The sequence below is a fragment of the Hyperolius riggenbachi genome, chromosome 6 (genome assembly GCF_040937935.1).
Source record: "Hyperolius riggenbachi isolate aHypRig1 chromosome 6, aHypRig1.pri, whole genome shotgun sequence".
NCBI classification, from domain to species: domain Eukaryota; kingdom Metazoa; phylum Chordata; class Amphibia; order Anura; family Hyperoliidae; genus Hyperolius; species Hyperolius riggenbachi.
In genome coordinates this window covers 270,985,432-271,000,972 of record NC_090651.1, presented here as the reverse complement: position 1 = coordinate 271,000,972, position 15,541 = coordinate 270,985,432, and the positions used below count along the sequence as shown (strand labels likewise).

Sequence of the window (15,541 nt, the reverse complement as noted above, 5' to 3'; positions counted from 1 at the left end):
CGTTATTAAAGACAGGAGATAAGCTTAGTGAATTGAGGCCATAGTATTCTATGAAAATTAATTTCCTTGACTGTAGAACTAAACATGAGCAATATTGAGTTACATTTTATCTTGATAGTAGTATTTTTTTCAGAATTGTATTAGTGTCCCTTGTAATGTTGTTGTCCACTCAGTTAATTAATGGCCATGGGTGTGCTCTACACCAGTGGTCTGAATGCATAATCCCACCTAAAGGAGGATAAAAGCCTGATTTATATGCCTCTATCCACTAGCATGAAATGATTTTTAATGGTCTTATGCCTTAATACGTTACATTAAAAAAAAATAAAAAATATTCAAGCAATCTGATCCAATTTTTCAGTTGATCAGAAGTTTTGAAGAAATTGTTATATTTAACACATAGGTTTTCGAGATTGCTGAAATTTAGGGAAATAAGATTGCAAGTGTCGAAAAAGTTGGCTGGTTAGAAAACCCTCCTGCATGGCAGCCTTTCACTCAATAGTCAACTTTTGATCATGTTGCATTTTCATAGACTATATATTCCACTGTAACATTTATTACCATATTCTATCTCTGTATATCTATCAATATCTCACGCAACTGCATTTCCCACACTTTTTTTTGCTGCAAGCACACAATGATTTCTGTTTATTAATTACATAAATAAACAAAGTACAATACAGTTACATATTATGATAATTCTACAAGAAACACAATTCGATATATACTGTTTTTACACAACATACCATAACATACTCTCACCATCATTTCATCACACACACTCACACACACACACACCACACACACACACACACACACACACACCACACACACACACCACACACACACACCACACACACACGCACGCACCATAACATACTCTCGCCATCTTTTCATTATATATACAGACACACACACACTCTACGTTTGGTATGTACTTAAAGGGAACCAGAGACGCCGGAATCCTAAAAAGAAAAAAAGATTTTATACATACCTGGGGCTTCTTCCAGTCCCATAAGCCTGCATCGCTCCCACGCGGCCATCCTCCGTTTCCTGGATCGCCGGTACCGGGTCCCGTCACTTCCGGCGGGCGCGGCCAAATGTCCGCATGAGCAGGGGCTCCCTACATACCCTTACGCATGCGGCTGCGCAGTATGCAGCTGCACACGTACGGGTATGCTGGGAGCCCCTGTGATGCGGACAATTGTCCGCGTGCTGCCGACAACTGGCCGAAACTACGGGACCCGGTACCACCGGATACAGGAAGTGGAGGAGGGCGGCGTGGGAGCGATCCGTGCGCATGGGGCTGGAGGAAGCCCCAGGTATGTATAAAATCTTCTTTCTAGGGCCTTTGGTTCCCTTTAATAGATATAGACAATTGATTCTGGTTTGATACAATTTTTTTTTTTTTTACTGAGCGTGCTCAAGATGGCAGCCTCACTTTTTATCTGCTCCACAATAAATATTATTGTCACACACCATACAATTCTTAGTTAACCTATTTTGGTTCCTGGACAACCATGCGCGCTGCTGCGCGCTCCCGCGGCCGATCGCGCGCGTGCACGCGCACTCCCGGCCGTGGATTCGGTAGCCAGGCAATCAGTGAATCGGGCTATGGTGCACGATCACTGATTGCTCTCCCCCGCTGAAAAAGCGACAGCTTCTCTCGGAAGCTGTGCTTTTTCTGGCTGTCACCTCCCCATGCGTCGCTCTAAGCGTGTTACGCTTAGAGTGACGTCATGTAAACAAACTCATGGCCGCCATCTTGTGGCCAAAAAGTAATACTACAACTGAAAGTAAAAATAAAATAAAAATTAACACACATTTACATTATAAATCTATTGTTTACCTCCCACCCTCCCAAAACTACCCAAATAATATGTTTACTATAAAAAAAAACAACCATTACAATAAAAAAAAAAAAACATGTAAATATTTACCTAAGGGTCTAAACTTTTTAAATATCAATGTAAAGATGAAATATTTCTATATTTTTTTTTATTTTAGACTTGTAAATAGTGATAGATGCAAAATGGAAAAAATGCACCTTTATTTCCAAATAAAATATTGTCGCCATACATTGTGATAGGGACATATTTTTAACGGTGTAATAACCGGGACATATGGGCAAATACAATACGTGAGTTTTAATTATGGAGGCATGTATTATTTTAAAACTATAATGGCTGAAAACTGAGAAATAATAAATTTTTCCATTTTTTTCTTATTCTTCCTGTTAAAATGCATTTACAGTAAAGTGGCTCTTAGCAAAATGTACCCCCCAAAGAAAGCCTAATTGGTGGCGGAAAAAACAAGATATAGATCAGTTCATTGTGATGAGTAGTGATAAAGTTATAGGCTAATGAATGGGAGGTGAACATTTCTCACGTGAAAACGACGGAACGCAAATGGGTTAAGCTGGTCTGAATTTTTCAACACATCCAACCTCAAAACAAACAAAAAAAGACACAAACTGAAAAATTCGAACAGATTTCTCAATCGAAAACAAAAAAACCCTTCCAATTTGTTGGTAGAACTCATTGGTTTAGTCGAATTGAGGTAAAATCGAACAAAAATAGTGGAATGTGCATGTTCTGGAAAATAATGCAGCCTGTGTGTTGTCTCAGGCTGTCAAAGGATTTGACCCAATCATAATCAACAGATACAGCATTTGTTTGGCTCAGTTTCAAGCTCAAAAACTTTGCAACAACTTGGAAAACTCCTTGTTGACCATCGCTACCTGAAAATAGCAGACGGAAGGTGTCTAGAGGTGTTGTAAGACATTTTGTACAGGTCTATAAACACACAAGTGATAGAGCTATGCTGCTCCCAAAATCAAAATATACAATATAATACAATTAAGTGTCCAAAACTTCTATCAGTTTAAAGAGCAAATATGGATACTGTGAATCAAACACATCATACAGTATGTAAGTATAAAACCTCTTCTCAGGGCAGTTTTTTCTCTAATTGCCCCCTTCCGTTCCTACTAGTCTACTAAAGCGGACCTTAACTCAGAACTCCTCTCTGCTCTAAAAGATACACAGCATAATAACCTTTAAACAAAAAAACATTTGTTTGTTACAGCCGATATAAATCCTAAAATAAATCTGCACTGTTTCTACTTCCTGATTGATGGAAGCAGATATATTGTTAACAGCCTGTGCTTTCAAATGAGCTTATCTGCCTTATCTGGCGTGGCAGTCATGTAACAGGGGAGAGATCAAATTACAACTTGTGATTAGACACAAATGAGAATTAAACAGGCTAAACTCTCTAAATACATACAGGGTGCATTTCTCTCTGTTTTCCTTCTGTCCTGTGCAAGAGTTCAGGTCCACTTTAAAGGGTACTTCAATTGACCCAAAATGTACTATAATAAACATGTAAATGTCTCCATCATCGGGTCGTAATACTTAAAGGACATCCGAGGTGAAAATAAACTGATGAGAAAAACAATTGTATCTATCCTTAGTCTCCTAACATACCTTTTTTTTAGATATCACACAGGTTTATTTTATATTTAAATATAGTTTTTAAGTTTTTACGGTTTCATTGTCTCTGCTCAATGATTACCTACATTGTATGTCAGAGCTCAAATCTATGAATTTTTGACCCTTTTTATCTCTTTCCTGCTATCAGAAGCCATTTACTGACAGGAAAGTGTTTTATAGCTGTAATTACTTATTAGTGCAGGTTATGCTATAGTCTGAACCGGTCCTGGCCGTGGCAGAAACTGTCACTTGCATACCTGATGTTTAACTCTGTCAGGCAGAGAAAGAAAAAACGAAACACAGCATAATTATTTGTGTGCTCAGACTGTACATACACATGTCTAGCTCATCACGTCACATCACCTCGGTTGTCCTTTAAAGCGGATCCGAGATGAAAAACTAACTATAATTTGGCAGCACGGTGGCGTAGTGGTTAGTGCTCTTGCCTTGCAGCATTGGGTCCCTGGTTTGAATCTCAGCCAGGTCAACATCTGCAAGGAGTTTGTATGTTCTCCCCGTGTCTGCGTGGGTTTCCACCGGGATGCTCCGGTTTCCTCCCACATCTCCAAAAACATACAGATAGGTTAATTAGCTCCGAAAAATTGGCCCTAGACTACGATACATGTACTACACTAGACATATTATTGTGGTAGGGACTATATTGTGAGCCCCTCTGAGGGACAGTTAGTGACGAGACAATGTACTCTGTACAGCGCTGCGGAAGATGTCGGCGCTATATAAATACTAAATCATAATAATAATATAACAAGTAACTTGTCTATATATCTTATGTAAAGTTTAGATAGTGTACACAGCAAATCTAGCTGCAAACAGCTTCAATGGAATATGAATATTTCATCCTGTGATACAATGACAGCAGCCATGTTGTTTGTAAACATTACACAAAGGCAAGCTTATCTGCATCTTCAGCACTCAGCCTGTAAAAAAAAAACCTAATCCCCCTCCTCCTCCCCTCTGCCTCTGAAATCTCTGGATAGTAATAGCTCCCCCTCCTCCTGCCGAGTCTGAGCTCCCATGAGCCCTTGCTACTATCTGAAAATGCCAAGGCTCTCTGAAAAGCTGTGGGAGAGGCTTCTTTAGTTTATAGGGAATTAGAGTATTAAAACAAAACAAAAAAGTATTTGGCTTGAGGAATGCCCTATAAACAATAGGAAAGTTACACAATTATGCAATTAGTTCATCTCAGATCCACTTTAAAGAGTAACTGTCAGGCTGCAAAAGCTAATTTAAACCTCTATTCTTCTGTGTTAAACAGTTTAGAAGGAAGCCAAAAAGGCAATACTGAAGTTAAAAATCTCTCTTACTTTGATGTTTGCTGAACAGCAAGCCTCTTTATACCCAAGCTCCTAAGGAGGCCGGCAGGCCGCATAACAGATACTGCATAGCATGCTGGGGCTGCTTCTTCTCCCCACTGCACTCCCTTGGTCCTCCCCTTCATTTCCCTATCCCGCCCTAAGGCTGCTTTCACAGTGGGAAGTTACAGGCTCATGTTACAGCAGCCAGTAACGCAGTCCAACTCACAGCACTGAAAAATCAATGTGCTGTTCACAGGGCACATGTTCCGTTAGAGTATACTGCATGAGTCCGCTATTGTTCCTAGCCACATGGCTAATTAATATTCACTGCACAGTAGTGTTGTCCGGATCATGAACGATTAGGATCTTTGATCCTGATCTTTTTTGTGAGACGAATCATCAGGAAGCAGGGTAAGGGAGGATATTACATCACAATTGGCTTCATACAAGACAGTCAAACATGGAACCTGCCATGAGCTGTCAGGAGCATCAATCTCTGCAAATACTATATAAAAATTCTGTGAAATCCAAACGTGGACAGTGAAATGCATATGTAATGTAAGTACAGCCAATATTTAGCTACTGATATATGTGTTTTTTTCTCTGAGACCCTATACCTAACAGCTCCTCTTTAACCTTCCTGGCGGTAAGCCCGAGCTGAGCTCGGGCTATGCCGCGCAGGAAGATATCTCAGCCCCTGGTGGAGCGATTTGCTCCATTTAAAATGCTGTACGCGCAGCTAGCACTTTGCTAGCCGCGCGTACAGCTTGATCGCCGCCGCTCTGCGGCGATCGCCCGTACGCAGCGGCGCAAGAGGGCCCCCCCCCCCGCCAGAGCCCTGCGCTGCCCGGACCAATGAGTTCCGGGCAGCGCTATGGGCTGGATCGGAGGTGTCTGACGTCAGGACGTCGGCTGACGTCCATGACGTCATTCCGATCGTCGCCATGGCGACAGGAGAAGCCAAACAGGGGAGCGCGTTATATACGCGTTCCCCTGTTTGCTATTGATGCCGGCGACGATCACACTAGAGGGACACATGCGTCCTCTAGTGGTGTTTCATGTAGCTACCACTCTGGTAGCTTTACATGAAACACAAAAAAAAAATTTAAAAAAAAAGGATTTTTGCCATTTTGCCAAAAAAAAATTAACCGCCAGGAGGGTTAAAGGACCCTTGGTTACACCAGTCTCCCCTCTGTTTTACCCATTCCACCTTTTATGCCCATCCCAGTGGATTTCTGGCTGGAGGTTTTCATTTTCTCTGGTTATGCAGGCTGTGCATGTGCAGCTTGAGCAAAATGACCAGGTGCAGTTTTCAACCGTGCACCCAAGGCAATGGTAGGAATGTGACAGCAGACTAAGGGAGAGTGTTAAAATATCCAGAAACATGTTAATATATGTCTTAACAGTGGTGGTCACACATTTTCGGTTTTCTCCAAAAAGCTACCATGTTCACTAATAATTCACCAGTTACATATGTTGTAGTGCCTTTTGGGCTACAGTAGCCTGAGCATGTTTTTGTATTTTGTGATCTTTCAACCAATAAAATCTTCCTACCCCCCTAAAAAAAATGAAAGTATATAAAGAAGTGTTTTCTTTGACTTTTTAAGAATAGCCAACATCTGGAATCACCCTTTCCATTGTCCTCATTAGGCGAGGTGGTGAGAAACAGGTCAGCCACACCTCCCCTTCTAGAAAGGCATTGCTCCACTACTAGACTACCGAGAGAAAAGCAACAAGGAAGTCACCTGACCACAACTGTTTAGAAATAACTGAAGGTATTTATAGACATTTAAATACTTCTTATCTTGACAAATTACAGGGAGGTAGATGGGACAGCTTTAGTTAAAAGAAAATGCCTGAGGGGGGCTTTTTCCTACATCCCAAAACTTCAAGAGCTCCCTAATTTATTTAGAAAAAAAGGCCCAATTCCCTCAGTACATCCTCTATGGGAGGGGAAGGTTTGATCACTGGCTCCATGCTGTCTCGTTTGTCTCTCCAGGAGATGACTTACGACTTCCAGCTGAAGTCATCCAACTCCTCACTGCATATCCGGATGTGGACATGGTTTCTATAGCAACCACTTGCCTTGTTAGTAGAGTCTCATTCCTGGAGAGGTCACTTCATGGAAGCAATCACTGTCAGTGCTTGCATGTAATGTCTAAAGGTGGCCAAGCATTTTGCTGAAGGCTCATTCAGATGGGCATTTCACTAGTGTTTTCTTTGCAGGTTTAAACAGCCGGGAAACTGCCTGGAAACAATTACCTATAGCCTAGGTCAGAGGTGGACAAATTAATGGGGATCAGAAGCTAGTGTGTGCCATTCAGTAGACAGCAGGAACTTGTTAGTATCCAGATCACTGATAAACATTTTGGGAAAAACTCAAAAGCGAGGTGCCACCTTCCGGAGATTTGGCTACATGGGTCCTGTGATTTGTCTAGCCCCTACGTATGCCCTGTACTAAAACTTTCTCGGCCAAGGAGGCCACCTCTGCTTAGAATCTAGTGTGTGTGCACTGCAGTGCCCCCCCGATGTGTCGTTAAGAGATTCAGAGTCCTGGATCATCTCGGCTGAGTGCAGGCCATGCCCATTGTTCCCCTACTCAACCCATCCACTCAAAGCTGTCCTTCCACCAACCCCTCCATAGCAACCAAACACGGTGCTACTCTGCAGGCTAGCAATACAGTATGTCTGCACATTACTTGTGCTGTCCCCCAAGGGATCAAGTCCCAATCCCTGCGGGTGACAGTAATAGTGTGTATGGATGCACCTATAGGTTCTCAGCACACAGTGTGCACTCTACCCCAGTGGGTATTTATGTTTGGCTCAGAGGCTACTTGTAGAGTCAAATCATTATAATCATTTTTTTAGATTTAAAAATAAAAAATAAAAAAAAAGATAAAACCAAATCTAAATACATATATTATCTGATTAAAAAATAATTTAATGCCAGGAAAGCATTCAAGTACAATTATAAAGAACTCCTAGAAAATGAGTCACATGGTTTTAAATATTATTTTACACACAACTGGGGCTACTGGGAAATCACTGACCTATAGAAATGTATGCTAACACTGGAGTCAATTCATGATACATACACTACACGATACATACATAGATTATGGTAGGGATTAGATTGTGAGCTCCTCTGAGGGACAGTTAGTGACAAGACTATATACTCTGTACAGTGCTGTGGAAGATGTCAGCGGCAGCACTATATAAATAATAATAATAATATAACAATTTTAGCAGGCAGTGTTGCTGAACTGAAGAACAAGACAAGACAACAGCCCTCTCCAGCAGCTGCTCACTGACTGCTCTGAGCTGATTATACAAGAATATATTATATGCAGACACTAACATTGTTTATGAAGGTCTGACAGTAAGAGGGCTAAACCCTGACACACGGAATACCACATTCAACCTATGTTTATATCTCTCTGTTTACGTCTGCATCTGCCTGGCAGAAAATCTAGGTTGCAAGACCCGGCATTTTCATGCAGGAGGCTGACAGTGCTGAGAACATCTGATGCAATGGATGAATTACAGGGAGTGGCTCTGGAAAGCACAAGGTGCTTGGATTTTTCCTCCCAGGCAGCTTTCTTGCTGTGCAATGCTACTTAAGCTGAGGTATTTCAACATGAAGTCTGTGTCCCTAGGCTATGAAAAGCAACAGAGAATGTCATTTACTTTACTTCCGGTATTTATACAGCACCTGCATGTTACCCAGCGCTTTGCAAAGTACACAGAACCACTCACATCTGTCTGTCGCAAAATAATTCTCCCTCACATTCCTAACACACACAGTGATAATTACTAGTGCAAAGCACGATCTGACTATTATCTTTTGTCTGCCCAGAACCCGCTTTGCAGGCAGGTTCATTTGTGTGAGCTGAATTTAGTGTACAGTACTGTGCAATGGGAAGAAAAAAGGGAGGAGAGGAGTAGGAGGCATCCAGCTGTAGCACACAACAGAAAAAAATGACAGTGGAGCCAGCTGCTATTCCCCACACAGTGAGCCCTAGGATTATGGAAGCCTGTAGAGATAGCGGAAGTCTTCTGACCCAAACATAAATGATCAGTTTGGCAACAGAAGACAAATGCTCTGTGAGGCTTCATATAGGCTTAAAGGAATTTTTACCCATCATCCCATTCAGTAGCTGATACCCTTTCCCACAAGAAATCTTTGCCTTTTCTCAAAGAGATCATCAGGGGGGTCTGTAAGGCTGAAATTGTGGTGAAACTCCTCCCACAGTGTGATGTCATGGCCATGGTGGCTGTGAACCTTGTTGCACTGTGGGAAATCACTGGGTTTTCCAACTGCCAAGCAAGCAATATCTCCCTCTGTGCATAGAACTCTTAGGCCCAGTGCACACCGAGCGGTTTTAGCAGCGATCCGCCAGCCGCATCCGCTTGTGAAAACGCTTGACTAATGTATTTCAATGGGATGGTGCACACCAGCGCTTTGAGGTTTTTAGCAAACCGCAAACGTGCCTCCTGCAGCACGTTTGCGGTTTGCAGAAGCGTTTCTGCCTCAATGTAAAGTATAGGAAAAAGCAAACCGCTCTGGAAAACGCTAGATCAGAGCGGTTTGCCAGGCGTTTTTGTTACAGAAGCTGTTCAGCAACAGCTGTTACTGTAACAATATTATTAATCTGCTACATGAAAACGCTCCCAAAAACGCTAGGCATGTTTAGAAAACATCTCTAAACATGCCTAGAATCGCTCTGAAATCAGCTCCAAAGACGCTAGCGTTTTGACAATCTGCTAGCGGTTTTGGTGTGCACTGGGCCTATGTAACGAACATTCCGCACAGATCACCAGGCAGAACTAATGAAGTCACCACCAGTGTTGAATTTCAGAATGAAATAAATCAGGTAGAGGAAAGATTTTACAATTGCCAAACACTAACTATATAATCTATAAGTAAATATTGCAAAAAAATAATAATAATAATAATAAGCAATTGTATTCATTATGTCATTTTCACTGCTGTTCCTCTTTAAAGAGAATCTGTATTGTTAAAATCGCACAAAAGTAAACATACCAGTGCATTAGGGGACATCTCCTATTACCCTCTGTCACAATTTCGCCGCATTAAAAGTGGTTAAAAACAGTTTTAAAAAGTTTGTTTATAAACAAACAAAATGGCCACCAAAACAGGAAGTAGGTTGATGTACAGTATGTCCACACATAGAAAATACATTCATACACAAGCAGGCTGTATACAGCCTTCCTTTTGAATCTCAAGAGATCATTTGTGTGTTTCTTTCCCCCTGCAGCTATCTTCCACTGAAGTGTCAGGCTGCTTCTTCCTGCAGAGTGCAGACAGCTCTGCCTGTATGTATTTCCTCAGTATGTGAAAGCCCAGCCAGCTCAGAGGAGGATTTATCCAGCTTGTAAAAGATAAGAGAGAAGAGAGAAGCTCCCCTAATATAAATAATACACAGGCAGTGTGCAGAGAGGGGCCTGGAGGGAGGAGATGCATCACAGAACCACAACACTGAAGAACTTGGCAGCCTTCCAGACACAGGCTGACAAGTCTGACAAGAGAGAGATAAGTTGATGTATTACAGAGATGGTGATAGTACAAAGTGCTGCAGTAAGCCAGAACACATTAGAATAGCTTTTGGAACTTGTAGGATGATAAAAAACAGGATGCAATTTTTGTTACGGAGTCTCTTTAAGGTTATGGATTATGTGTGGAAACCAAGGTGCCCAAAGAAAAACATAGAAACACATGGCTAGAATAGTAAAGTATTAATAAGGGAATATGGAAATTCCATGCAGATGAAATTCTCTTTGAAAATGAAACCCTGGTTTGTAGAAGCAAAATAACAGCTCTAGAAACATAGCCACCTCAGGCATTATCCAATATCCACACAAGCATCTTGGCACGCATGTTCCAAGCTGTTTCCCCACTGAAAAACAAAAACCTATCGCTTTCATTTAAAAAAAAGGTAATACTCACAATTTAGACAATTAGCTTGAAAATGGAACTTGAATAGTTTCAGGCTTAGCGGCACTAATGATGTTGTACCCGATGAAAGAGGAAGGAAGGAGATGTGTTGTACTGTCAGGTGACCAAACCATACCTTGGGTGCCAGATTTGGGCTGGTGGTACCAAAAGTACTTAAGTCTTAACACTACCTACATAGCTTTAAATTGTCATCGCTCTACCACCTGCAGTGCCTTTCTTTGACTGCCAGCACAATGGGATTGAAAGACAAGAGTGTTAAGGCCCATACACACGTCGGATTTGCGCGAACGACGGGTCGTTTGAACGTTCCGTCGTTCGCACGTTTCCGCATGAAATCCGGCGTGTGTACAGACTATCGTTCGGGAGATAAGACTGGTTACCAACGATCCGCCGGGTGGATCGCTGGTAACCAGTCTTATCTCCCGAACGATAGTCTGTACACACGCCGGATTTCATGCGGAAACGTGCGAACGACGGAACGTTCAAACGACCCGTCGTTCGCGCAAATCCGACGTGTGTATGGGCCTTTACAAGAGAGTACAAAGATTAGGTTAATTGGGGTACTAAATATCTTACAATGAAAAGGAAGCAGCCATCTCTCTACCCCACACAGCTCCTCTTGTTATTCATAGGTTTAGTATAAAAAATAGTGTTTTCAAATAGAAAGAGTGTGTTTAGCTTCTAAGGGCACAATGGTTAATTTGCATATATTCAGCAGTGTTGCACTGGGAGAGATCTCAAGCTCACTCCAACCTGAATTATCGCAAATTCTTTCTGTTTTAAGAAAGCAAACTGTTGTTTTTCTTAGCATTTTAGTAAGGGGGCTTTTAGGACCATTGTAGCCCCTCACACACTCCAATGAGTTCTGGTTCACTATAAGCTTGCTGGTTAGTCTGTACAACTAGAAAGAGCAATCAATTGGCTGAATGTAATCCTACCCCAAGTTTGTGCCATAGAAACAACAATGGTACACAGGTCCTCTCAACTACAACAATGACTCGCTGTGGCCCTCATGTGAACTCTCCAATACCCCACAGGTCCCAGCAACAGGGCTTGTTCACACTACAAGAGCTTTTTGAGTGTTAGGCTCCTTGCACACTGCAAATCCGTTTTCCGATTCAGATTCAGATTCCGTTTCCGATTCTCAATTCCGATTTTCCCTGAATACGTTCAACAGAAAAACGGATCAAAAAACGAAGCATGCAGTAAAGTTTAAAATCGGAATCGGATGTAAAAACCGATTAAAAAGCGGAATCGGAATCGCATGCAGTGTGCAGGAAGCCTTAGCGATTTTGAAAAGCTCTTGCCAATGCAATGCTATGGGAGATTTTTATAAAATCACATCGCTCCAGTGTGCACACACACATAGGATAACATTAGCAAGAGCTTATAAAAATCACAAAGCGCTTAGAAATGCTCTTGTAGTGTGAACAACCCTAAATATAGCACAATGGCCTTGCAGGGCACTCTGCAAGACCCCACAGATCCCAGCTACAGTAAACCACAATTACCCCACATGGCCTCCTGTGCACTCTGCAATACCCCACATATCCCAGAATCAATAAGTAAATCACAATTACGGCACAAAGCCCTCCTGTGCATTCTGCATGGCCCCACAGAATCAGGCAAGAGTAAGTATGCAACAATAACCCCACACGCCCTCCTGTGCACTCTGCATGCCCCACAGATCTCAGAATCAATAAGACTCAATTACCCAATATGGCCTTCCTGTGCACTCTGCAATGCCACAAAGATTACAGCAACAAGTAATATACAACAATAACCTCACACAGTGGCCTATATGCAATTAACTTTTTCTCCTGACTTTTCTCCTAGGTGATATTTTTACAACTTGTCATAAAACGCCTTTTAAGTCACCAACAAGCAAAAAAATACTCAAAATAAATTTGATAGTACTTCTTCACCATCTTTTGGGTACTTTTCCAATTCTAAAAAGCTGAAAATTTAGTTTGCAGAGAAAATGGAGATACCGTAACTCAGGTGAAAAAATGAATTGCATATGGGCCAGTGTATGGAGGTATGGGACATATGTGTGTGAGGAAGCATGCTAGACCGGACATGCATGTGGGGGAGCATGCTGGACAAGATATATGCATGTGAGGAAGCATGATAAACAGGACATTTGCATGTGAGGGAGCATGCCAGATGGGTCATGTGCATGTCAGGGACAGGAAGCATGAGTGTGAGGGAGCATGCTGGACAGGACATGTGGGTGAGGAAGAATGCTTAACAGAGCTTTTCATAGAAAAAGACCCCCTCTTCACTTGGTCTCTTCCTCTGATAATGATCTGCCTATATCTGCTGATCTGTCAGTTCTGCTCTTCCTAGATTTATCAGGTGGAATAGACCAAATGTTGAGGGGAATCTCTGTCCCTTTCAGCAGTACTGCTCACAAATGAGGAGTTGTTAGATGATGAAAATATAAGTGGTGATAAGTGATGTTTTAGAGCTATTTTTGACACAGTGTATTAAGCATTCACATTTTCTGGCGTGATATGAACTACTACAAGGATAGCAGAATGTTAACATTTTTGGTGTAGGAATTTAGTTTTTGCAATTCATTTTAAACAACTTTCCCTTTGCTTATAATCTGCTTTCAAAGATCAAATAAACTGCTTATACTCTTGGTCTCCATTTAAATCACCATCTAAAATGGGTTCGAACACTGCTTGCTGTGCTCAGGCTGATTTTTTTCCAGCTAGTTTGATTACTTTGATCAAATCAGCCAGGGATCTATAGCACAACATACCAGTTCAATAAGTATCTCTTAAGTTTGGGCAGTTTATTAATCAATAGACTGATCTGACATGAAAAAATCTCTTTGAAAGACCTGCAGAATGAATGGATGCTAAGTATCATGCTACACTGACCAGCACAGCACTTTCATTTCTGCTGAATACTAACTGAGATTAAGTGCAGAAGATTGTAGAAGATCACTACTGCCAAAACTCCCATAACTTCAGTTCCCAAAGCTCGGTGCTTGGGGGTGATATTCGACTCATCTCTCTCTTTTATTCCTCATGTTCACTCCATAGCCAGCTCCTGCCATCTCCAACTCAAAAACATATCTCGCATTCATTCTTTTCTCACTCAAGACACAACTAAAATGTTAATACATGCTCTTATAATTTCTCGTCTGGACTACTGCAACATACTACTCTGTGGACTACCTTCTAACAGACTGGCCTTGCTCCAGTCGGTACTGAACTCAGCTGCTCGTCTCATTCATCTTTCTTCTCGATCTTCCTCTGCCGACCCTCTTTGTCAAGCTCTTTACTGGCTGCAAATTAACCAGAGGATTCAGTTCAAACTCCTAACCCTAACTTACAAAGCTCTCCACCATCTCTCTCCCCGGTACATATCCTCACTAATTTCCAGATACAAACCCAATCGCAATCTCAGATCGGCACATGATCTTCTGTTGGCCTCCTCTAGAATCAAATCCTCACATTCACGTTTACAAGACTTCACACGCGCTTCACCCCTCCTCTGGAATGCCCTCCCTCAACACATCCGTCACTCGCCAACCTTTGTTGCCTTTAAAGAGACTCCGTAACAAAAATTGCATCCTATTTTTTATCATCCTACAAGTTCAAAAAGCTATTCTAATGTGTTCTGGCTTACTGCAGCACTTTGTACTATCACAGTCTCTGTAAAAAATCAATGTATCTTTCCCCTGTCAGACTTGTCAGCCTGTGTCTGGAAGGCTGCCAAGTTCTTCAGTGTTGTGGTTCTGCTATGAACTCCCCCTTCCAGGTCCCTCTATGCACACTGCCTGTGTATTATTTAGATTAGAGCAGCTTCTCTCTTCTCTCTTATCTTTTACAAGCTGGATAAATCGTCCTCTGAGCTGGCTGGGCTTTCACATACTGAGGAATTATAGACAAAGGCAAAGCTGTTTGCAGGAAGAAAAGAGCAGCCTGAAACTTCAGTGCATGAGAGCAGAAGGGGGAAAGAAACACACAAATGATCTCTTAAGATTCAAAAGGAAGGGTGTATACAGCCTGCTTGTGTATGGATGTATTATCTGTGTGTGGACATCCTGTACATCAACCTACTTCCTGTTTTGGTGGCCATTTTGTTTGTTTATAAACAAACTTTTTAAAACAGTTTTTAACCACTTTTAATGGGGCGAGGAGCGGCGAAATTGTGTCAGAGGGTAATAGAAGATGTCCCCTAACGCACTGGTATGTTTACTTTTGTGTGATTTTAACAATACAGATTCTCTTTAAACGCTCTCTAAAAACGCACTTGTTCCGACAAGCATATGCGCTACCTTAGGCCACTTCCCTTTGTCCTAAGACCAAATTGCACTCCTACTAGGTATCCTAAAACACACTGCCTCTATATATTTGCTGCATACTACCCCTCCTCCTGTCCCCCCCCCCCCCCCCCCATTCCCTTTAGATTGTAAGCTCGCAAGGGCAGGGTTCTCTCCCCCTTTTTGTTTCTTGGTAACCATTATACATTTTATTCATCATGTTAATTTTATCACTGTCATTACCAATTCTATATTTGTTTTTGTATCATTCTTTGTATTTTGTCACTAATTACGTATCTTGTATTTTGGTGTACAACATTGTCTGTATTATAATGTACCCCATGTTTGTTTCTTACTTTGTACAGCACCACGGAATATGTTGGCGCTTTATAAATCAATAATAATAATCCATTTTCAATTGCGGGTTATTAATTGCTTGTCATATTAGACCAACCCCTTATAGCTATGTAAC

General features: G+C 41.7%; 1 protein-coding gene across 12 annotated transcripts in view; it reads right to left on the bottom strand.

Annotated features, from left to right (window-relative positions):
- The window catches only part of PHLDB1 (pleckstrin homology like domain family B member 1), a 190,484-nt gene that overhangs the window by 70,370 nt on the left and 104,573 nt on the right, over positions 1-15,541 (bottom strand). The window lies entirely within an intron of this gene.